Source organism: Carassius gibelio, chromosome A14 (genome assembly GCF_023724105.1).
Source record: "Carassius gibelio isolate Cgi1373 ecotype wild population from Czech Republic chromosome A14, carGib1.2-hapl.c, whole genome shotgun sequence".
NCBI classification, from domain to species: domain Eukaryota; kingdom Metazoa; phylum Chordata; class Actinopteri; order Cypriniformes; family Cyprinidae; genus Carassius; species Carassius gibelio.
In genome coordinates this window covers 25,172,427-25,191,125 of record NC_068384.1, presented here as the reverse complement: position 1 = coordinate 25,191,125, position 18,699 = coordinate 25,172,427, and the positions used below count along the sequence as shown (strand labels likewise).

General features: G+C 47.3%; 1 protein-coding gene and 33 non-coding genes across 34 annotated transcripts in view; 17 read left to right on the top strand and 17 right to left on the bottom strand.

Annotated features, from left to right (window-relative positions):
• LOC128026950 (ligand-dependent nuclear receptor corepressor-like protein) overlaps window positions 1-18,699 on the top strand; it is a 473,072-nt gene that overhangs the window by 121,689 nt on the left and 332,684 nt on the right. The window lies entirely within an intron of this gene.
• Window positions 69-150, bottom strand: trnas-gcu (transfer RNA serine (anticodon GCU)). Its single transcript has one exon. It is a non-coding gene; the product is annotated as a tRNA-Ser (tRNA).
• Window positions 888-1,028, top strand: LOC128027988 (U4 spliceosomal RNA). Its single transcript, XR_008186979.1, has one exon. It is a non-coding gene; the product is annotated as a U4 spliceosomal RNA (small nuclear RNA).
• On the bottom strand, window positions 1,198-1,279 carry trnas-gcu (transfer RNA serine (anticodon GCU)). The gene has a single exon. It is a non-coding gene; the product is annotated as a tRNA-Ser (tRNA).
• LOC128027987 (U4 spliceosomal RNA) lies at window positions 2,017-2,157 on the top strand. Its single transcript, XR_008186978.1, has one exon. It is a non-coding gene; the product is annotated as a U4 spliceosomal RNA (small nuclear RNA).
• trnas-gcu (transfer RNA serine (anticodon GCU)) lies at window positions 2,327-2,408 on the bottom strand. Its single transcript has one exon. It is a non-coding gene; the product is annotated as a tRNA-Ser (tRNA).
• Window positions 3,146-3,286, top strand: LOC128027986 (U4 spliceosomal RNA). Its single transcript, XR_008186977.1, has one exon. It is a non-coding gene; the product is annotated as a U4 spliceosomal RNA (small nuclear RNA).
• On the bottom strand, window positions 3,456-3,537 carry trnas-gcu (transfer RNA serine (anticodon GCU)). The gene has a single exon. It is a non-coding gene; the product is annotated as a tRNA-Ser (tRNA).
• Window positions 4,275-4,415, top strand: LOC128028106 (U4 spliceosomal RNA). Its single transcript, XR_008187091.1, has one exon. It is a non-coding gene; the product is annotated as a U4 spliceosomal RNA (small nuclear RNA).
• On the bottom strand, window positions 4,585-4,666 carry trnas-gcu (transfer RNA serine (anticodon GCU)). Its single transcript has one exon. It is a non-coding gene; the product is annotated as a tRNA-Ser (tRNA).
• LOC128028105 (U4 spliceosomal RNA) lies at window positions 5,404-5,544 on the top strand. Its single transcript, XR_008187090.1, has one exon. It is a non-coding gene; the product is annotated as a U4 spliceosomal RNA (small nuclear RNA).
• trnas-gcu (transfer RNA serine (anticodon GCU)) lies at window positions 5,714-5,795 on the bottom strand. The gene has a single exon. It is a non-coding gene; the product is annotated as a tRNA-Ser (tRNA).
• Window positions 6,533-6,673, top strand: LOC128027985 (U4 spliceosomal RNA). The gene has a single exon (XR_008186976.1). It is a non-coding gene; the product is annotated as a U4 spliceosomal RNA (small nuclear RNA).
• trnas-gcu (transfer RNA serine (anticodon GCU)) lies at window positions 6,843-6,924 on the bottom strand. Its single transcript has one exon. It is a non-coding gene; the product is annotated as a tRNA-Ser (tRNA).
• Window positions 7,662-7,802, top strand: LOC128028074 (U4 spliceosomal RNA). The gene has a single exon (XR_008187060.1). It is a non-coding gene; the product is annotated as a U4 spliceosomal RNA (small nuclear RNA).
• trnas-gcu (transfer RNA serine (anticodon GCU)) lies at window positions 7,972-8,053 on the bottom strand. Its single transcript has one exon. It is a non-coding gene; the product is annotated as a tRNA-Ser (tRNA).
• LOC128027982 (U4 spliceosomal RNA) lies at window positions 8,791-8,931 on the top strand. The gene has a single exon (XR_008186974.1). It is a non-coding gene; the product is annotated as a U4 spliceosomal RNA (small nuclear RNA).
• Window positions 9,101-9,182, bottom strand: trnas-gcu (transfer RNA serine (anticodon GCU)). The gene has a single exon. It is a non-coding gene; the product is annotated as a tRNA-Ser (tRNA).
• On the top strand, window positions 9,920-10,060 carry LOC128028159 (U4 spliceosomal RNA). The gene has a single exon (XR_008187143.1). It is a non-coding gene; the product is annotated as a U4 spliceosomal RNA (small nuclear RNA).
• trnas-gcu (transfer RNA serine (anticodon GCU)) lies at window positions 10,230-10,311 on the bottom strand. Its single transcript has one exon. It is a non-coding gene; the product is annotated as a tRNA-Ser (tRNA).
• Window positions 11,049-11,189, top strand: LOC128027981 (U4 spliceosomal RNA). Its single transcript, XR_008186973.1, has one exon. It is a non-coding gene; the product is annotated as a U4 spliceosomal RNA (small nuclear RNA).
• trnas-gcu (transfer RNA serine (anticodon GCU)) lies at window positions 11,359-11,440 on the bottom strand. Its single transcript has one exon. It is a non-coding gene; the product is annotated as a tRNA-Ser (tRNA).
• LOC128028158 (U4 spliceosomal RNA) lies at window positions 12,178-12,318 on the top strand. Its single transcript, XR_008187142.1, has one exon. It is a non-coding gene; the product is annotated as a U4 spliceosomal RNA (small nuclear RNA).
• Window positions 12,488-12,569, bottom strand: trnas-gcu (transfer RNA serine (anticodon GCU)). The gene has a single exon. It is a non-coding gene; the product is annotated as a tRNA-Ser (tRNA).
• Window positions 13,307-13,447, top strand: LOC128027980 (U4 spliceosomal RNA). The gene has a single exon (XR_008186972.1). It is a non-coding gene; the product is annotated as a U4 spliceosomal RNA (small nuclear RNA).
• Window positions 13,617-13,698, bottom strand: trnas-gcu (transfer RNA serine (anticodon GCU)). The gene has a single exon. It is a non-coding gene; the product is annotated as a tRNA-Ser (tRNA).
• Window positions 14,436-14,576, top strand: LOC128027979 (U4 spliceosomal RNA). The gene has a single exon (XR_008186971.1). It is a non-coding gene; the product is annotated as a U4 spliceosomal RNA (small nuclear RNA).
• trnas-gcu (transfer RNA serine (anticodon GCU)) lies at window positions 14,746-14,827 on the bottom strand. The gene has a single exon. It is a non-coding gene; the product is annotated as a tRNA-Ser (tRNA).
• Window positions 15,565-15,705, top strand: LOC128028073 (U4 spliceosomal RNA). Its single transcript, XR_008187059.1, has one exon. It is a non-coding gene; the product is annotated as a U4 spliceosomal RNA (small nuclear RNA).
• On the bottom strand, window positions 15,875-15,956 carry trnas-gcu (transfer RNA serine (anticodon GCU)). The gene has a single exon. It is a non-coding gene; the product is annotated as a tRNA-Ser (tRNA).
• Window positions 16,694-16,834, top strand: LOC128028072 (U4 spliceosomal RNA). The gene has a single exon (XR_008187058.1). It is a non-coding gene; the product is annotated as a U4 spliceosomal RNA (small nuclear RNA).
• trnas-gcu (transfer RNA serine (anticodon GCU)) lies at window positions 17,004-17,085 on the bottom strand. Its single transcript has one exon. It is a non-coding gene; the product is annotated as a tRNA-Ser (tRNA).
• LOC128028071 (U4 spliceosomal RNA) lies at window positions 17,823-17,963 on the top strand. The gene has a single exon (XR_008187057.1). It is a non-coding gene; the product is annotated as a U4 spliceosomal RNA (small nuclear RNA).
• trnas-gcu (transfer RNA serine (anticodon GCU)) lies at window positions 18,133-18,214 on the bottom strand. The gene has a single exon. It is a non-coding gene; the product is annotated as a tRNA-Ser (tRNA).

Genomic DNA, 18,699 nt, shown 5'->3' with positions numbered 1-18,699 from the left:
GAGGTGAACGTGGAACAAAAGGAAAGTGCACCAAATGTTCAGAGCAGATGAACCTGCAGAGCAAGGAACGACGAGGATGGGATTCGAACCCACGCGTGCAGAGCACAATGGATTAGCAGTCCATCGCCTTAACCACTCGGCCACCTCGTCACTTGTGCGAGTACCTGACTGAACTCTGGGCTGGGGTGGTTTTCATGAAGGACCTCTTAGCACTGTGATGTCGAAGCTCACCATGGAAACCAAAGTATAGTTAATTTTTGTACATGTACGCTGAGATATGCCTACAGTTGAACACGTAGAATTTCAAAGCATATTCCATTTGTTTGAGCTTTCGAATGCAGAAGGTTAAACACTTGCGCTCTAGAAAGTTTGAACTTTGTCCAGCACCTGCTGCATTTTTCATCATTTATGACTGATGTTCTTTGTACTCTTAAAAGCTGAGCTTGCTCCTATCTCATGACCCTCAGACAAGCGCTTGTCATTGTGGCCCTCTGTCGTTCTGGTCTCCGTTGCCGTTTTGAGAGAACACCTGAGTCTAGCAAAGGGTAGCACATTTGACACAGGACCTCCCTCAGAACTTGCACTCCCTGCACTCGTCAGTATCCTACCCAACCCCCCAGGGGCCTCGTCAAACAGAATCTATACTGACCCAAACCGCGAGCTTTACCACTCCACCCCTTTTTGCCAAGATACCAATAAGTCTCTTCCCCCAGGGCTTCGAGAAAGCAACTCACAAACCTCTTTAAGTAAAGGGAGAGCAGCAAATAAGGCTTCTCGTACATACTGCCTACTGGATTCGTAGACACACCACGCAGTTTGGAGCCAATCACCACCCTGTCGTTCCACGTCCACATGGGTCCAGTTGAAAGGTCGCGACCTTTGACACCATTCTTTCGCAGAGGCAATATTGTAGCCTATGAGGCTCATCCGAGGCGCGATCATTGCTGGTTGAAAACTTTACCCAATACCCCGCCAGGATGACTTGAAATACAGTCAGCCTTGGCAATTTTTGCCAGCTTCTTTTGAAGCTTATTGTGTTGTTGAAGAACAGGTCTCGTCCCTTTAAATAGTACTTCCGTTATTTAACACAGCTGATTCAGATCATCGACCCTTTTGGATCGCACTGCATGAGGTGAAGGTGGAACAAAAGGAAAGTGCACCAAATGTGCAGAGCAGATGAACGAGCAGAGCAAGGAACGACGAGGATGGGATTCGAACCCACGCGTGCAGAGCACAATGGATTAGCAGTCCATCGCCTTAACCACTCGGCCACCTCGTCACTTGTGCGAGTGCCTGACTGCTCTCTGGGCTCGGGTGGTTTTCATGAAGGACCTCTTAGCACTGTGATGTCGAAGCTCACCCTGGAAACCAAAGTATAGTTAATTTTTGTACATGTACACTGAGATATGCCTACAGTTGAACACGTAGAATTTCAAAGCATATTCCATTTGTTTGAGCTTTCGAATGCAGAAGGTTAAACGCGTGCGCTCTAGAAAGTTTGAACTTTGTCCAGCACCTGCTGCATTTTTCATCATTTATGACTGATGTTCTTTGTACTCTTAAAAGCTGAGCTTGCTCCTATCTAATGACCCTCAGACAAGCGTTTGTCATTGTGGCCCTCTGTCGTTCTGGTCTCCGTTGCCGTTTTGAGAGAACACCTGTGTCTAGCAAAGGGTAGCACATTTGACACAGGACCTCCCTCAGAACTTGCACTCCCTGCACTCGTCAGTATCCTACCCAACCCCCCAGGGGCCTCGTCAAACAGAATCTATACTGACCCAAACCGCGAGCTTTACCACTCCACCCCTTTTTGCCAAGATACCAATAAGTCTCTTCCCCCAGGGCTTCGAGAAAGCAACTCACAAACCTCTTTAAGTAAAGGGAGAGCAGCAAATAAGGCTTCTCGTACATACTGCCTACTGGATTCGTAGACACACCACGCAGTTTGGAGCCAATTACCACCCTGTCGTTCCACGTCCACATGGGTCCAGTTGAAAGGTCGCGACCTTTGACATCATTCTTTCGCAGAGGCAATATTGTAGCCTATGAGGCTCATCCGAGGCGCGATCATTGCTGGTTGAAAACTTTACCCAATACCCCGCCAGGATGACTTGAAATACAGTCAGCCTTGGCAATTTTTGCCAGCTTCTTTTGAAGCTTATTGTGTTGTTGAAGAACAGGTCTCGTCCTTTTAAATAGTACTTCCTTTATTTAACACAGCTGATTCAGATCATCGACCCTTTTGGATCGCACTGCATGAGGTGAACGTGGAACAAAAGGAAAGTGCACCAAATGTGCAGAGCAGATGAACGAGCAGAGCAAGGAACGACGAGGATGGGATTCGAACCCACGCTTGCAGAGCACAATGGATTAGCAGTCCATCGCCTTAACCACTCGGCCACCTCGTCACTTGTGCGAGTGCCTGACTGCTCTCTGGGCTCGGGTGGTTTTCATGAAGGACCTCTTAGCACTGTGATGTCGAAGCTCACCCTGGAAACCAAAGTATAGTTAATTTTTGTACATGTACGCTGAAATATGCCTACAGTTGAACACGTAGAATTTCAAAGCATATTCCATTTGTTTGAGCTTTCGAATGCAGAAGGTTAAACACTTGCGCTCTACAAAGTATGAACTTTGTCCAGCACCTGCTGCATTTTTCATCATTTATGACTGATGTTCTTTGTACTCTTAAAAGCTGAGCTTGCTCCTATCTAATGACCCTCAGACAAGCGCTTGTCATTGTGGCCCTCTGTCGTTCTGGTCTCCGTTGCCGTTTTGAGAGAACACCTGAGTCTAGCAAAGGGTAGCACATTTGACACAGGACCTCCCTCAGAACTTGCACTCCCTGCACTCGTCAGTATCCTACACAACCCCCCAGGGGCCTCGTCAAACAGAATCTATACTGACCCAAACCGCGATCTTTACGACTCCACCCCTTGTTGCCAAGATACCAATAAGTCTCTTCCCCCAGGGGTTCGAGAAAGCAACTCACAAACCTCTTTAAGTAAAGGGAGAGCAGCAAATAAGGCTTCTCGTACATACTGCCTACTGGATTCGTAGACACACCACGCAGTTTGGAGCCAATTACCACCCTGTCGTTCCACGTCCACATGGGTCCAGTTGAAAGGTCGCGACCTTTGACACCATTCTTTCGCAGAGGCAATATTGTAGCCTATGAGGCTCATCCGAGGCGCGATCATTGCTGGTTGAAAACTTTACCCAATACCCCGCCAGGATGACTTGAAATACAGTCAGCCTTGGCAATTTTTGCCAGCTTCTTTTGAAGCTTATTGTGTTGTTGAAGAACAGGTCTCGTCCCTTTAAATAGTACTTCCGTTATTTAACACAGCTGATTCAGATCATCGACCCTTTTGGATCGCACTGCATGAGGTGAACGTGGAACAAAAGGAAAGTGCACCAAATGTGCAGAGCAGATGAACGAGCAGAGCAAGGAACGACGAGGATGGGATTCGAACCCACGCGTGCAGAGCACAATGGATTAGCAGTCCATCGCCTTAACCACTCGGCCACCTCGTCACTTGTGCGAGTGTCTGACTGCTCTCTGGGCTCGGGTGGTTTTCATGAAGGACCTCTTAGCACTGTGATGTCGAAGCTCACCCTGGAAACCAAAGTATAGTTAATTTTTGTACATGTACACTGAGATATGCCTACAGTTGAACACGTAGAATTTCAAAGCATATTCCATTTGTTTGAGCTTTCGAATGCAGAAGGTTAAACACGTGCGCTCTAGAAAGTTTGAACTTTGTCCAGCACCTGCTGCATTTTTCATCATTTATGACTGATGTTCTTTGTACTCTTAAAAGCTGAGCTTGCTCCTATCTAATGACCCTCAGACAAGTGTTTGTCATTGTGGCCCTCTGTCGTTCTGGTCTCCGTTGCCGTTTTGAGAGAACACCTGAGTCTAGCAAAGGGTAGCACATTTGACGAAGGACCTCCCTCAGAACTTGCACTCCCTGCACTCGTCAGTATCCTACCCAACCCCCCAGGGGCCTCGTCAAACAGAATCTATACTGACCCAAACCGCGAGCTTTACCACTCCACCCCTTTTTGCCAAGATACCAATAAGTCTCTTCCCCCAGGGCTTCGAGAAAGCAACTCACAAACCTCTTTAAGTAAAGGGAGAGCAGCAAATAAGGCTTCTCGTACATACTGCCTACTGGATTCGTAGACACACCACGCAGTTTGGAGCCAATTACCACCCTGTCGTTCCACGTCCACATGGGTCCAGTTGAAAGGTCGCGACCTTTGACATCATTCTTTCACAGAGGCAATATTGTAGCCTATGAGGCTCATCCGAGGCGCGATCATTGCTGGTTGAAAACTTTACCCAATACCCCGCCAGGATGACTTGAAATACAGTCAGCCTTGGCAATTTTTGCCAGCTTCTTTTGAAGCTTATTGTGTTGTTGAAGAACAGGTCTCGTCCTTTTAAATAGTACTTCCTTTATTTAACACAGCTGATTCAGATCATCGACCCTTTTGGATCGCACTGCATGAGGTGAACGTGGAACAAAAGGAAAGTGCACCAAATGTGCAGAGCAGATGAACGAGCAGAGCAAGGAACGACGAGGATGGGATTCGAACCCACGCGTGCAGAGCACAATGGATTAGCAGTCCATCGCCTTAACCGCTCGGCCACCTCGTCACTTGTGCGAGTGCCTGACTGCTCTCTGGGCTCGGGTGGTTTTCATGAAGGACCTCTTAGCACTGTGATGTCGAAGCTCACCCTGGAAACCAAAGTATAGTTAATTTTTGTACATGTACACTGAGATATGCCTACAGTTGAACACGTAGAATTTCAAAGCATATTCCATTTGTTTGAGCTTTCGAATGCAGAAGGTTAAACACGTGCGCTCTAGAAAGTTTGAACTTTGTCCAGCACCTGCTGCATTTTTCATCATTTATGACTGATGTTCTTTGTACTCTTAAAAGCTGAGCTTGCTCCTATCTAATGACCCTCAGACAAGTGTTTGTCATTGTGGCCCTCTGTCGTTCTGGTCTCCGTTGCCGTTTTGAGAGAACACCTGAGTCTAGCAAAGGGTAGCACATTTGACGAAGGACCTCCCTCAGAACTTGCACTCCCTGCACTCGTCAGTATCCTACCCAACCCCCCAGGGGCCTCGTCAAACAGAATCTATACTGACCCAAACCGCGAGCTTTACCACTCCACCCCTTTTTGCCAAGATACCAATAAGTCTCTTCCCCCAGGGCTTCGAGAAAGCAACTCACAAACCTCTTTAAGTAAAGGGAGAGCAGCAAATAAGGCTTCTCGTACATACTGCCTACTGGATTCGTAGACACACCACGCAGTTTGGAGCCAATTACCACCCTGTCGTTCCACGTCCACATGGGTCCAGTTGAAAGGTCGCGACCTTTGACATCATTCTTTCACAGAGGCAATATTGTAGCCTATGAGGCTCATCCGAGGCGCGATCATTGCTGGTTGAAAACTTTACCCAATACCCCGCCAGGATGACTTGAAATACAGTCAGCCTTGGCAATTTTTGCCAGCTTCTTTTGAAGCTTATTGTGTTGTTGAAGAACAGGTCTCGTCCTTTTAAATAGTACTTCCTTTATTTAACACAGCTGATTCAGATCATCGACCCTTTTGGATCGCACTGCATGAGGTGAACGTGGAACAAAAGGAAAGTGCACCAAATGTGCAGAGCAGATGAACGAGCAGAGCAAGGAACGACGAGGATGGGATTCGAACCCACGCGTGCAGAGCACAATGGATTAGCAGTCCATCGCCTTAACCGCTCGGCCACCTCGTCACTTGTGCGAGTGCCTGACTGCTCTCTGGGCTCGGGTGGTTTTCATGAAGGACCTCTTAGCACTGTGATGTCGAAGCTCACCCTGGAAACCAAAGTATAGTTAATTTTTGTACATGTACGCTGAGATATGCCTACAGTTGAACACGTAGAATTTCAAAGCATATTCCATTTGTTTGAGCTTTCGAATGCAGAAGGTTAAACACTTGCGCTCTAGAAAGTTTGAACTTTGTCCAGCACCTGCTGCATTTTTCATCATTTATGACTGATGTTCTTTGTACTCTTAAAAGCTGAGCTTGCTCCTATCTCATGACCCTCAGACAAGTGCTTGTCATTGTGGCCCTCTGTCGTTCTGGTCTCCGTTGCCGTTTTGAGAGAACACCTGAGTCTAGCAAAGGGTAGCACATTTGACACAGGACCTCCCTCAGAACTTGCACTCCCTGCACTCGTCAGTATCCTACCCAACCCCCCAGGGGCCTCGTCAAACAGAATCTATACTGACCCAAACCGCGAGCTTTACCACTCCACCCCTTTTTGCCAAGATACCAATAAGTCTCTTCCCCCAGGGCTTCGAGAAAGCAACTCACAAACCTCTTTAAGTAAAGGGAGAGCAGCAAATAAGGCTTCTCGTACATACTGCCTACTGGATTCGTAGACACACCACGCAGTTTGGAGCAAATTACCACCCTGTCGTTCCACGTCCACATGGGTCCAGTTGAAAGGTCGCGACCTTTGACACCATTCTTTCGCAGAGGCAATATTGTAGCCTATGAGGCTCATCCGAGGCGCGATCATTGCTGGTTGAAAACTTTACCCAATACCCCGCCAGGATGACTTGAAATACAGTCAGCCTTGGCAATTTTTGCCAGCTTCTTTTGAAGCTTATTGTGTTGTTGAAGAACAGGTCTCGTCCTTTTAAATAGTACTTCCTTTATTTAACACAGCTGATTCAGATCATCGACCCTTTTGGATCGCACTGCATGAGGTGAACGTGGAACAAAAGGAAAGTGCACCAAATGTGCAGAGCAGATGAACGAGCAGAGCAAGGAACGACGAGGATGGGATTCGAACCCACGCGTGCAGAGCACAATGGATTAGCAGTCCATCGCCTTAACCACTCGGCCACCTCGTCACTTGTGCGAGAGCCTGACTGCTCTGTGGGCTCGGGTGGTTTTCATGAAGGACCTCTTAGCACTGTGATGTCGAAGCTCACCCTGGAAACCAAAGTATAGTTAATTTTTGTACATGTACGCTGAGATATGCCTACAGTTGAACACGTAGAATTTCAAAGCATATTCCATTTGTTTGAGCTTTCGAATGCAGAAGGTTAAACACTTGCGCTCTACAAAGTTTGAACTTTGTCCAGCACCTGCTGCATTTTTCATCATTTATGACTGATGTTCTTTGTACTCTTAAAAGCTGAGCTTGCTCCTATCTAATGACCCTCAGACAAGTGTTTGTCATTGTGGCCCTCTGTCGTTCTGGTCTCCGTTGCCGTTTTGAGAGAACACCTGAGTCTAGCAAAGGGTAGCACATTTGACACAGGACCTCCCTCAGAACTTGCACTCCCTGCACTCGTCAGTATCCTACACAACCCCCCAGGGGCCTCGTCAAACAGAATCTATACTGACCCAAACCGCGATCTTTACGACTCCACCCCTTGTTGCCAAGATACCAATAAGTCTCTTCCCCCAGGGGTTCGAGAAAGCAACTCACAAACCTCTTTAAGTAAAGGGAGAGCAGCAAATAAGGCTTCTCGTACATACTGCCTACTGGATTCGTAGACACACCACGCAGTTTGGAGCCAATTACCACCCTGTCATTCCACGTCCACATGGGTCCAGTTGAAAGGTCGCGACCTTTGACACCTTTCTTTTGCAGAGGCAATATTGTAGCCTATGAGGCTCATCCGAGGCGCGATCATTGCTGGTTGAAAACTTTACCCAATACCCCGCCAGGATGACTTGAAATACAGTCAGCCTTGGCAATTTTTGCCAGCTTCTTTTGAAGCTTATTGTGTTGTTGAAGAACAGGTCTCGTCCCTTTAAATAGTACTTCCGTTATTTAACACAGCTGATTCAGATCATCGACCCTTTTGGATCGCACTGGATGAGGTGAACGTGGAACAAAAGGAAAGTGCACCAAATGTTCAGAGCAGTTGAACGAGCAGAGCAAGGAACGACGAGGATGGGATTCGAACCCACGCGTGCAGAGCACAATGGATTAGCAGTCCATCGCCTTAACCACTCGGCCACCTCGTCACTTGTGCGAGAGCCTGACTGCTCTCTGGGCTCGGGTGGTTTTCATGAAGGACCTCTTAGCACTGTGATGTCGAAGCTCACCCTGGAAACCAAAGTATAGTTAATTTTTGTACATGTACACTGAGATATGCCTACAGTTGAACACGTAGAATTTCAAAGCATATTCCATTTGTTTGAGCTTTCGAATGCAGAAGGTTAAACACGTGCGCTCTAGAAAGTTTGAACTTTGTCCAGCACCTGCTGCATTTTTCATCATTTATGACTGATGTTCTTTGTACTCTTAAAAGCTGAGCTTGCTCCTATCTAATGACCCTCAGACAAGTGTTTGTCATTGTGGCCCTCTGTCGTTCTGGTCTCCGTTGCCGTTTTGAGAGAACACCTGAGTCTAGCAAAGGGTAGCACATTTGACACAGGACCTCCCTCAGAACTTGCACTCCCTGCACTCGTCAGTATCCTACCCAACCCCCCAGGGGCCTCGTCAAACAGAATCTATACTGACCCAAACCGCGAGCTTTACCACTCCACCCCTTTTTGCCAAGATACCAATAAGTCTCTTCCCCCAGGGCTTCGAGAAAGCAACTCACAAACCTCTTTAAGTAAAGGGAGAGCAGCAAATAAGGCTTCTCGTACATACTGCCTACTGGATTCGTAGACACACCACGCAGTTTGGAGCCAATTACCACCCTGTCGTTCCACGTCCACATGGGTCCAGTTGAAAGGTCGCGACCTTTGACATCATTCTTTCGCAGAGGCAATATTGTAGCCTATGAGGCTCATCCGAGGCGCGATCATTGCTGGTTGAAAACTTTACCCAATACCCCGCCAGGATGACTTGAAATACAGTCAGCCTTGGCAATTTTTGCCAGCTTCTTTTGAAGCTTATTGTGTTGTTGAAGAACAGGTCTCGTCCTTTTAAATAGTACTTCCTTTATTTAACACAGCTGATTCAGATCATCGACCCTTTTGGATCGCACTGCATGAGGTGAACGTGGAACAAAAGGAAAGTGCACCAAATGTGCAGAGCAGATGAACGAGCAGAGCAAGGAACGACGAGGATGGGATTCGAACCCACGCGTGCAGAGCACAATGGATTAGCAGTCCATCGCCTTAACCACTCGGCCACCTCGTCACTTGTGCGAGTGCCTGACTGCTCTCTGGGCTCGGGTGGTTTTCATGAAGGACCTCTTAGCACTGTGATGTCGAAGCTCACCCTGGAAACCAAAGTATAGTTAATTTTTGTACATGTACGCTGAGATATGCCTACAGTTGAACACGTAGAATTTCAAAGCATATTCCATTTGTTTGAGCTTTCGAATGCAGAAGGTTAAACACTTGCGCTCTAGAAAGTTTGAACTTTGTCCAGCACCTGCTGCATTTTTCATCATTTATGACTGATGTTCTTTGTACTCTTAAAAGCTGAGCTTGCTCCTATCTAATGACCCTCAGACAAGCGCTTGTCATTGTGGCCCTCTGTCGTTCTGGTCTCCGTTGCCGTTTTGAGAGAACACCTGAGTCTAGCAAAGGGTAGCACATTTGACACAGGACCTCCCTCAGAACTTGCACTCCCTGCACTCGTCAGTATCCTACACAACCCCCCAGGGGCCTCGTCAAACAGAATCTATACTGACCCAAACCGCGATCTTTACGACTCCACCCCTTGTTGCCAAGATACCAATAAGTCTCTTCCCCCAGGGGTTCGAGAAAGCAACTCACAAACCTCTTTAAGTAAAGGGAGAGCAGCAAATAAGGCTTCTCGTACATACTGCCTACTGGATTCGTAGACACACCACGCAGTTTGGAGCCAATTACCACCCTGTCATTCCACGTCCACATGGGTCCAGTTGAAAGGTCGCGACCTTTGACACCATTCTTTTGCAGAGGCAATATTGTAGCCTATGAGGCTCATCCGAGGCGCGATCATTGCTGGTTGAAAACTTTACCCAATACCCCGCCAGGATGACTTGAAATACAGTCAGCCTTGGCAATTTTTGCCAGCTTCTTTTGAAGCTTATTGTGTTGTTGAAGAACAGGTCTCGTCCCTTTAAATAGTACTTCAGTTATTTAACACAGCTGATTCAGATCATCGACCCTTTTGGATCGCACTGCATGAGGTGAACGTGGAACAAAAGGAAAGTGCACCAAATGTTCAGAGCAGTTGAACGAGCAGAGCAAGGAACGACGAGGATCGGATTCGAACCCACGCGTGCAGAGCACAATGGATTAGCAGTCCATCGCCTTAACCACTCGGCCACCTCGTCACTTGTGCGAGTGCCTGACTGCTCTCTGGGCTCGGGTGGTTTTCATGAAGGACCTCTTAGCACTGTGATGTCGAAGCTCACCCTGGAAACCAAAGTATAGTTAATTTTTGTACATGTACACTGAGATATGCCTACAGTTGAACACGTAGAATTTCAAAGCATATTCCATTTGTTTGAGCTTTCGAATGCAGAAGGTTAAACACGTGCGCTCTAGAAAGTTTGAACTTTGTCCAGCACCTGCTGCATTTTTCATCATTTATGACTGATGTTCTTTGTACTCTTAAAAGCTGAGCTTGCTCCTATCTAATGACCCTCAGACAAGTGTTTGTCATTGTGGCCCTCTGTCGTTCTGGTCTCCGTTGCCGTTTTGAGAGAACACCTGAGTCTAGCAAAGGGTAGCACATTTGACACAGGACCTCCCTCAGAACTTGCACTCCCTGCACTCGTCAGTATCCTACCCAACCCCCCAGGGGCCTCGTCAAACAGAATCTATACTGACCCAAACCGCGAGCTTTACCACTCCACCCCTTTTTGCCAAGATACCAATAAGTCTCTTCCCCCAGGGCTTCGAGAAAGCAACTCACAAACCTCTTTAAGTAAAGGGAGAGCAGCAAATAAGGCTTCTCGTACATACTGCCTACTGGATTCGTAGACACACCACGCAGTTTGGAGCCAATTACCACCCTGTCGTTCCACGTCCACATGGGTCCAGTTGAAAGGTCGCGACCTTTGACATCATTCTTTCGCAGAGGCAATATTGTAGCCTATGAGGCTCATCCGAGGCGCGATCATTGCTGGTTGAAAACTTTACCCAATACCCCGCCAGGATGACTTGAAATACAGTCAGCCTTGGCAATTTTTGCCAGCTTCTTTTGAAGCTTATTGTGTTGTTGAAGAACAGGTCTCGTCCTTTTAAATAGTACTTCCTTTATTTAACACAGCTGATTCAGATCATCGACCCTTTTGGATCGCACTGCATGAGGTGAACGTGGAACAAAAGGAAAGTGCACCAAATGTGCAGAGCAGATGAACGAGCAGAGCAAGGAACGACGAGGATGGGATTCGAACCCACGCGTGCAGAGCACAATGGATTAGCAGTCCATCGCCTTAACCACTCGGCCACCTCGTCACTTGTGCGAGTGCCTGACTGCTCTCTGGGCTCGGGTGGTTTTCATGAAGGACCTCTTAGCACTGTGATGTCGAAGCTCACCCTGGAAACCAAAGTATAGTTAATTTTTGTACATGTACGCTGAGATATGCCTACAGTTGAACACGTAGAATTTCAAAGCATATTCCATTTGTTTGAGCTTTCGAATGCAGAAGGTTAAACACTTGCGCTCTAGAAAGTTTGAACTTTGTCCAGCACCTGCTGCATTTTTCATCATTTATGACTGATGTTCTTTGTACTCTTAAAAGCTGAGCTTGCTCCTATCTAATGACCCTCAGACAAGCGCTTGTCATTGTGGCCCTCTGTCGTTCTGGTCTCCGTTGCCGTTTTGAGAGAACACCTGAGTCTAGCAAAGGGTAGCACATTTGACACAGGACCTCCCTCAGAACTTGCACTCCCTGCACTCGTCAGTATCCTACACAACCCCCCAGGGGCCTCGTCAAACAGAATCTATACTGACCCAAACCGCGATCTTTACGACTCCACCCCTTGTTGCCAAGATACCAATAAGTCTCTTCCCCCAGGGGTTCGAGAAAGCAACTCACAAACCTCTTTAAGTAAAGGGAGAGCAGCAAATAAGGCTTCTCGTACATACTGCCTACTGGATTCGTAGACACACCACGCAGTTTGGAGCCAATTACCACCCTGTCGTTCCACGTCCACATGGGTCCAGTTGAAAGGTCGCGACCTTTGACACCATTCTTTTGCAGAGGCAATATTGTAGCCTATGAGGCTCATCCGAGGCGCGATCATTGCTGGTTGAAAACTTTACCCAATACCCCGCCAGGATGACTTGAAATACAGTCAGCCTTGGCAATTTTTGCCAGCTTCTTTTGAAGCTTATTGTGTTGTTGAAGAACAGGTCTCGTCCCTTTAAATAGTACTTCAGTTATTTAACACAGCTGATTCAGATCATCGACCCTTTTGGATCGCACTGCATGAGGTGAACGTGGAACAAAAGGAAAGTGCACCAAATGTTCAGAGCAGTTGAACGAGCAGAGCAAGGAACGACGAGGATCGGATTCGAACCCACGCGTGCAGAGCACAATGGATTAGCAGTCCATCGCCTTAACCACTCGGCCACCTCGTCACTTGTGCGAGTGCCTGACTGCTCTCTGGGCTCGGGTGGTTTTCATGAAGGACCTCTTAGCACTGTGATGTCGAAGCTCACCCTGGAAACCAAAGTATAGTTAATTTTTGTACATGTACACTGAGATATGCCTACAGTTGAACACGTAGAATTTCAAAGCATATTCCATTTGTTTGAGCTTTCGAATGCAGAAGGTTAAACACGTGCGCTCTAGAAAGTTTGAACTTTGTCCAGCACCTGCTGCATTTTTCATCATTTATGACTGATGTTCTTTGTACTCTTAAAAGCTGAGCTTGCTCCTATCTAATGACCCTCAGTCAAGTGTTTGTCATTGTGGCCCTCTGTCGTTCTGGTCTCCGTTGCCAATTTGAGAGAACACCTGAGTCTAGCAAAGGGTAGCACATTTGACACAGGACCTCCCTCAGAACTTGCACTCCCTGCACTCGTCAGTATCCTACCCAACCCCCCAGGGGCCTCGTAAAACAGAATCTATACTGACCCAAACCGCGAGCTTTACCACTCCACCCCTTTTTGCCAAGATACCAATAAGTCTCTTCCCCCAGGGCTTCGAGAAAGCAACTCACAAACCTCTTTAAGTAAAGGGAGAGCAGCAAATAAGGCTTCTCGTACATACTGCCTACTGGATTCGTAGACACACCACGCAGTTTGGAGCCAATTACCACCCTGTCGTTCCACGTCCACATGGGTCCAGTTGAAAGGTCGCGACCTTTGACACCATTCTTTCGCAGAGGCAATATTGTAGCCTATGAGGCTCATCCGAGGCGCGATCATTGCTGGTTGAAAACTTTACCCAATACCCCGCCAGGATGACTTGAAATACAGTCAGCCTTGGCAATTTTTGCCAGCTTCTTTTGAAGCTTATTGTGTTGTTGAAGAACAGGTCTCGTCCTTTTAAATAGTACTTCCTTTATTTAACACAGCTGATTCAGATCATCGACCCTTTTGGATCGCACTGCATGAGGTGAACGTGGAACAAAAGGAAAGTGCACCAAATGTGCAGAGCAGATGAACGAGTAGAGCAAGGAACGACGAGGATGGGATTCCAACCCACGCGTGCAGAGCACAATGGATTAGCAGTCCATCGCCTTAACCACTCGGCCACCTCGTCACTTGTGCGAGTGACTGACTGCTCTCTGGGCTCGGGTGGTTTTCATGAAGGACCTCTTAGCACTGTGATGTCGAAGCTCACCCAGGAAACCAAAGTATAGTTAATTTTTGTACATGTACGCTGAGATATGCCTACAGTTGAACACGTAGAATTTCAAAGCATATTCCATTTGTTTGAGCTTTCGAATGCAGAAGGTTAAACACTTGCGCTCTAGAAAGTTTGAACTTTGTCCAGCACCTGCTGCATTTTTCATCATTTATGACTGATGTTCTTTGTACTCTTAAAAGCTGAGCTTGCTCCTATCTCATGACCCTCAGACAAGTGTTTGTCATTGTGGCCCTCTGTCGTTCTGGTCTCCGTTGCCGTTTTGAGAGAACACCTGAGTCTAGCAAAGGGTAGCACATTTGACACAGGACCTCCCTCAGAACTTGCACTCCCTGCACTCGTCAGTATCCTACCCAACCCCCCAGGGGCCTCGTCAAACAGAATCTATACTGACCCAAACCGCGAGCTTTACCACTCCACCCCTTTTTGCCAAGATACCAATAAGTCTCTTCCCCCAGGGCTTCGAGAAAGCAACTCACAAACCTCTTTAAGTAAAGGGAGAGCAGCAAATAAGGCTTCTCGTACATACTGCCTACTGGATTCGTAGACACACCACGCAGTTTGGAGCAAATTACCACCCTGTCGTTCCACGTCCACATGGGTCCAGTTGAAAGGTCGCGACCTTTGACACCATTCTTTCGCAGAGGCAATATTGTAGCCTATGAGGCTCATCCGAGGCGCGATCATTGCTGGTTGAAAACTTTACCCAATACCCCGCCAGGATGACTTGAAATACAGTCAGCCTTGGCAATTTTTGCCAGCTTCTTTTGAAGCTTATTGTGTTGTTGAAGAACAGGTCTCGTCCTTTTAAATAGTACTTCCTTTATTTAACACAGCTGATTCAGATCATCGACCCTTTTGGATCGCACTGCATGAGGTGAACGTGGAACAAAAGGAAAGTGCACCAAATGTGCAGAGCAGATGAACGAGCAGAGCAAGGAACGACGAGGATGGGATTCGAACCCACGCGTGCAGAGCACAATGGATTAGCAGTCCATCGCCTTAACCACTCGGCCACCTCGTCACTTGTGCGAGAGCCTGACTGCTCTGTGGGCTCGGGTGGTTTTCATGAAGGACCTCTTAGCACTGTGATGTCGAAGCTCACCCTGGAAACCAAAGTATAGTTAATTTTTGTACATGTACGCTGAGATATGCCTACAGTTGAACACGTAGAATTTCAAAGCATATTCCATTTGTTTGAGCTTTCGAATGCAGAAGGTTAAACACTTGCGCTCTACAAAGTTTGAACTTTGTCCAGCACCTGCTGCATTTTTCATCATTTATGACTGATGTTCTTTGTACTCTTAAAAGCTGAGCTTGCTCCTATCTAATGACCCTCAGACAAGCGCTTGTCATTGTGGCCCTCTGTCGTTCTGGTCTCCGTTGCCGTTTTGAGAGAACACCTGAGTCTAGCAAAGGGTAGCACATTTGACACAGGACCTCCCTCAGAACTTGCACTCCCTGCACTCGTCAGTATCCTACACAACCCCCCAGGGGCCTCGTCAAACAGAATCTATACTGACCCAAACCGCGATCTTTACGACTCCACCCCTTGTTGCCAAGATACCAATAAGTCTCTTCCCCCAGGGGTTCGAGAAAGCAACTCACAAACCTCTTTAAGTAAAGGGAGAGCAGCAAATAAGGCTTCTCGTACATACTGCCTACTGGATTCGTAGACACACCACGCAGTTTGGAGCCAATTACCACCCTGTCGTTCCACGTCCACATGGGTCCAGTTGAAAGGTCGCGACCTTTGACACCTTTCTTTTGCAGAGGCAATATTGTAGCCTATGAGGCTCATCCGAGGCGCGATCATTGCTGGTTGAAAACTTTACCCAATACCCCGCCAGGATGACTTGAAATACAGTCAGCCTTGGCAATTTTTGCCAGCTTCTTTTGAAGCTTATTGTGTTGTTGAAGAACAGGTCTCGTCCCTTTAAATAGTACTTCCGTTATTTAACACAGCTGATTCAGATCATCGACCCTTTTGGATCGCACTGGATGAGGTGAACGTGGAACAAAAGGAAAGTGCACCAAATGTTCAGAGCAGTTGAACGAGCAGAGCAAGGAACGACGAGGATGGGATTCGAACCCACGCGTGCAGAGCACAATGGATTAGCAGTCCATCGCCTTAACCACTCGGCCACCTCGTCACTTGTGCGAGAGCCTGACTGCTCTGTGGGCTCGGGTGGTTTTCATGAAGGACCTCTTAGCACTGTGATGTCGAAGCTCACCCTGGAAACCAAAGTATAGTTAATTTTTGTACATGTACGCTGAGATATGCCTACAGTTGAACACGTAGAATTTCAAAGCATATTCCATTTGTTTGAGCTTTCGAATGCAGAAGGTTAAACACTTGCGCTCTACAAAGTTTGAACTTTGTCCAGCACCTGCTGCATTTTTCATCATTTATGACTGATGTTCTTTGTACTCTTAAAAGCTGAGCTTGCTCCTATCTAATGACCCTCAGACAAGCGCTTGTCATTGTGGCCCTCTGTCGTTCTGGTCTCCGTTGCCGTTTTGAGAGAACACCTGAGTCTAGCAAAGGGTAGCACATTTGACACAGGACCTCCCTCAGAACTTGCACTCCCTGCACTCGTCAGTATCCTACACAACCCCCCAGGGGCCTCGTCAAACAGAATCTATACTGACCCAAACCGCGATCTTTACGACTCCACCCCTTGTTGCCAAGATACCAATAAGTCTCTTCCCCCAGGGGTTCGAGAAAGCAACTCACAAACCTCTTTAAGTAAAGGGAGAGCAGCAAATAAGGCTTCTCGTACATACTGCCTACTGGATTCGTAGACACACCACGCAGTTTGGAGCCAATTACCACCCTGTCGTTCCACGTCCACATGGGTCCAGTTGAAAGGTCGCGACCTTTGACACCTTTCTTTTGCAGAGGCAATATTGTAGCCTATGAGGCTCATCCGAGGCGCGATCATTGCTGGTTGAAAACTTTACCCAATACCCCGCCAGGATGACTTGAAATACAGTCAGCCTTGGCAATTTTTGCCAGCTTCTTTTGAAGCTTATTGTGTTGTTGAAGAACAGGTCTCGTCCCTTTAAATAGTACTTCCGTTATTTAACACAGCTGATTCAGATCATCGACCCTTTTGGATCGCACTGGATGAGGTGAACGTGGAACAAAAGGAAAGTGCACCAAATGTTCAGAGCAGTTGAACGAGCAGAGCAAGGAACGACGAGGATGGGATTCGAACCCACGCGTGCAGAGCACAATGGATTAGCAGTCCATCGCCTTAACCACTCGGCCACCTCGTCACTTGTGCGAGAGCCTGACTGCTCTGTGGGCTCGGGTGGTTTTCATGAAGGACCTCTTAGCACTGTGATGTCGAAGCTCACCCTGGAAACCAAAGTATAGTTAATTTTTGTACATGTACGCTGAGATATGCCTACAGTTGAACACGTAGAATTTCAAAGCATATTCCATTTGTTTGAGCTTTCGAATGCAGAAGGTTAAACACTTGCGCTCTACAAAGTTTGAACTTTGTCCAGCACCTGCTGCATTTTTCATCATTTATGACTGATGTTCTTTGTACTCTTAAAAGCTGAGCTTGCTCCTATCTAATGACCCTCAGACAAGCGCTTGTCATTGTGGCCCTCTGTCGTTCTGGTCTCCGTTGCCGTTTTGAGAGAACACCTGAGTCTAGCAAAGGGTAGCACATTTGACACAGGACCTCCCTCAGAACTTGCACTCCCTGCACTCGTCAGTATCCTACACAACCCCCCAGGGGCCTCGTCAAACAGAATCTATACTGACCCAAACCGCGATCTTTACGACTCCACCCCTTGTTGCCAAGATACCAATAAGTCTCTTCCCCCAGGGGTTCGAGAAAGCAACTCACAAACCTCTTTAAGTAAAGGGAGAGCAGCAAATAAGGCTTCTCGTACATACTGCCTACTGGATTCGTAGACACACCACGCAGTTTGGAGCCAATTACCACCCTGTCGTTCCACGTCCACATGGGTCCAGTTGAAAGGTCGCGACCTTTGACACCTTTCTTTTGCAGAGGCAATATTGTAGCCTATGAGGCTCATCCGAGGCGCGATCATTGCTGGTTGAAAACTTTACCCAATACCCCGCCAGGATGACTTGAAATACAGTCAGCCTTGGCAATTTTTGCCAGCTTCTTTTGAAGCTTATTGTGTTGTTGAAGAACAGGTCTCGTCCCTTTAAATAGTACTTCCGTTATTTAACACAGCTGATTCAGATCATCGACCCTTTTGGATCGCACTGGATGAGGTGAACGTGGAACAAAAGGAAAGTGCACCAAATGTTCAGAGCAGTTGAACGAGCAGAGCAAGGAACGACGAGGATGGGATTCGAACCCACGCGTGCAGAGCACAATGGATTAGCAGTCCATCGCCTTAACCACTCGGCCACCTCGTCACTTGTGCGAGAGCCTGACTGCTCTCTGGGCTCGGGTGGTTTTCATGAAGGACCTCTTAGCACTGTGATGTCGAAGCTCACCCTGGAAACCAAAGTATAGTTAATTTTTGTACATGTACACTGAGATATGCCTACAGTTGAACACGTAGAATTTCAAAGCATATTCCATTTGTTTGAGCTTTCGAATGCAGAAGGTTAAACACGTGCGCTCTAGAAAGTTTGAACTTTGTCCAGCACCTGCTGCATTTTTCATCATTTATGACTGATGTTCTTTGTACTCTTAAAAGCTGAGCTTGCTCCTATCTAATGACCCTCAGACAAGTGTTTGTCATTGTGGCCCTCTGTCGTTCTGGTCTCCGTTGCCGTTTTGAGAGAACACCTGAGTCTAGCAAAGGGTAGCACATTTGACACAGGACCTCCCTCAGAACTTGCACTCCCTGCACTCGTCAGTATCCTACCCAACCCCCCAGGGGCCTCGTCAAACA